Source organism: Macrobrachium nipponense, chromosome 31, assembly GCF_015104395.2.
Source record: "Macrobrachium nipponense isolate FS-2020 chromosome 31, ASM1510439v2, whole genome shotgun sequence".
In the NCBI taxonomy this organism is placed as follows: Eukaryota; Metazoa; Arthropoda; class Malacostraca; order Decapoda; family Palaemonidae; genus Macrobrachium; species Macrobrachium nipponense.
In genome coordinates this window covers 58,430,482-58,432,981 of record NC_061093.1, presented here as the reverse complement: position 1 = coordinate 58,432,981, position 2,500 = coordinate 58,430,482, and the positions used below count along the sequence as shown (strand labels likewise).

At 34.1% G+C, this 2,500-nt stretch overlaps 1 pseudogene; it reads left to right on the top strand.

Annotated features, from left to right (window-relative positions):
• The window catches only part of LOC135206870 (glutamate receptor ionotropic, kainate 2-like), a 41,204-nt pseudogene that overhangs the window by 10,932 nt on the left and 27,772 nt on the right, over positions 1–2,500 (top strand).

Below are 2,500 nucleotides of genomic sequence, written 5' to 3'. Positions count from 1 at the left end.
CGCTTGGAGAGAGAGAGAGAGAGAGAGAGAGAGAGAGAGAGAGAGAGAGAGAGAGAGAGAGAGAGATTATGTGTCGGTATGCCTGGACGTTCGGAGTTACACGTTTACCAAATAAATAACGAGATTAATATCCTGTTAACATATAAATATAAATATATATATATATATATATATATATATATATATATATATATATATTCACATACATATATATATTATATATATATACATATATATATAAACGGAAAAGTGTGCTCTTACTAAATGTACTAAAAACGTGAAAAGTAAATTTTTAAGTTACTCCAGGATTTCTTACAATTAATCATGTTCTACAAACATAAAAGCATATACATTACATACACACACACATAATCAAACACACACACACACACACACACACACACACACACATATATATATATATATATATATATATATATATATATATATAAATATGTATGTATGTATGTATATGTGTTTATATGTGTGTGTATGCGTCGTATGTATGAATGTGAGTTCCTGCCCAAAGTATACATAAGGAAGATAATGGATAAATGCATTTCAATGAAAACAAATAAAATTCATCATCATCATGACATCTAGATTTTCCCATAACGCAAAAATATTTTGAGAAGATTCGTCTCTCCTCCATCTGCTCACGATGAATTTATCATTCTTTCTCTTCTTACTGGATGCCAGAGAGACAAAAAAAAAAATAAATGAAGAGAGACAGAAGGAGAAAGAGAGAAAGGAAAAGATTCTGTTGCTGTCACAAAGTTTAATGAAGATAGAAAGCAAAAAGTGGAAATTTTCATAATCTTTTTCGAGACCAAAATCCCGATTAGACGTCGATCTACGCCCTCTTTTGATCTTGGCCGAATAAGGACTGGAAAAGCGAAAAGAGAAGGAAGGAAGAAGAAGGGTGTGGTTGAACAGTTCCCTCTTAAAGGGAAAACTCACTGGACTTCTGGTCGCTTGAATTCTTAGGGTTATTGTACAACACTAAAATAGGTAACCAAGTAATTGTTAACATTGTCGTTAATAGTAGTAATAATATTTTGTTCATACATAGATTTAATAAGACAAAAGGTAAGCAAAAGGTTTCCACAGGGAATATCAAAATGTCACGAAAACAAAAGGAGAATGATATAGAGAAGAAGAAAATATTAGTAAGACTGAATTCCATATCGTTTTCTTTAGAGTTCAACCCTATATTATTCTTTCCAACCCACAGCATCGCCCTTTATTAAGTGGAAGAGTCACTGATACGTACATTTAAAACACAAACTAATGCAAAATGGAATAAAAACATACTTTTTCCCATTTCTTTTCAGGTGTCTAAGAAACTGGTCAAGCGCAGCCGTCACTTCTATTCGTACCCATGATGATCGTCCGTTAAGCTAATTCAATTCCCGAGGCCGGCCTTGTGGAGGGTAAGAGAGAGAGAGAGAGAAAAAAGAGAGATAGAGAAAGAGGGAGCAAGATGTGCGTTGAAAGTCAAGGAAAGTCATTGAAGGTGAGTATTTCGCCCCAAAATAGATTTTTGGTTCGGCAATTTATCTTTGCTTAATTCATCTCTCCAGTGAATTTCAAAAACTGCAGTTTTATTGTTTTGTTTTAAAAATGTTACATACAGAGAATTATTTATAGTATAATTGCAATGAATTTATCAGTCACAGTTTTCTGAGTCGAAAATGATGACAAGTTGCAGGTTCACAATATAGTTTGTGAGTATATGGTCTTTAATGGATATTAAAAGCTTTCAAACCTTTTACTAGGTTTATCTTCGGTCAAGATGAACCTTATTACAAGGTTCGAAAAGCGTTTAATATTCATTAAAGACCATATACTCACATACAAAACTATGTGGACCTGCAACCAATGAATTTATCATCATACTTCTTGACTTTAGTTTGATATTTTCTCACTTTGTAGATATTTCTAAGTGTCCGTTTGTTGCAGCGGGCATCTAGTTAGTGCCATGCCCACACCTCCGGGCCACTTTCGACCAAGGGCCCCTGCTGGCATGGGACAAACTTCATCTACGCCAGAGGACTTCGTCGGTGTAATGAAATTTATTCGTGGGGGCCAGTAAGTTAGACTCGGTTGATGCCGTTGAATTCTGAAACATCATCAACTGTCCTTCATTTTTTTTATACGTTGATTCATCTGCGGACGAAGGATTATTTTAGGAGTTGGAAAATCAGATGTTTAATCTTCCATGAAAAGGGACCGATCCAAGGACATTACTGAATAACCAAGACCCCCAAAACCCGTTAGAAAATACTTTCTGCTAATGGTATAAAGTCATATGTGAAGTCAAAGGTGTGTATTTACAAACATTTTTTGTGTGGGGAGAAAAGTTCATAAGATTTATTGTACTTTTTATACGGACAAATTGTTAATAAAATAATTATATGGACTGCAGGCATGTTTACTCTCCTAGTTACATTGTTTATAAGTACCACCATTGTGATCCTTACCTACATTTCTAAATAAA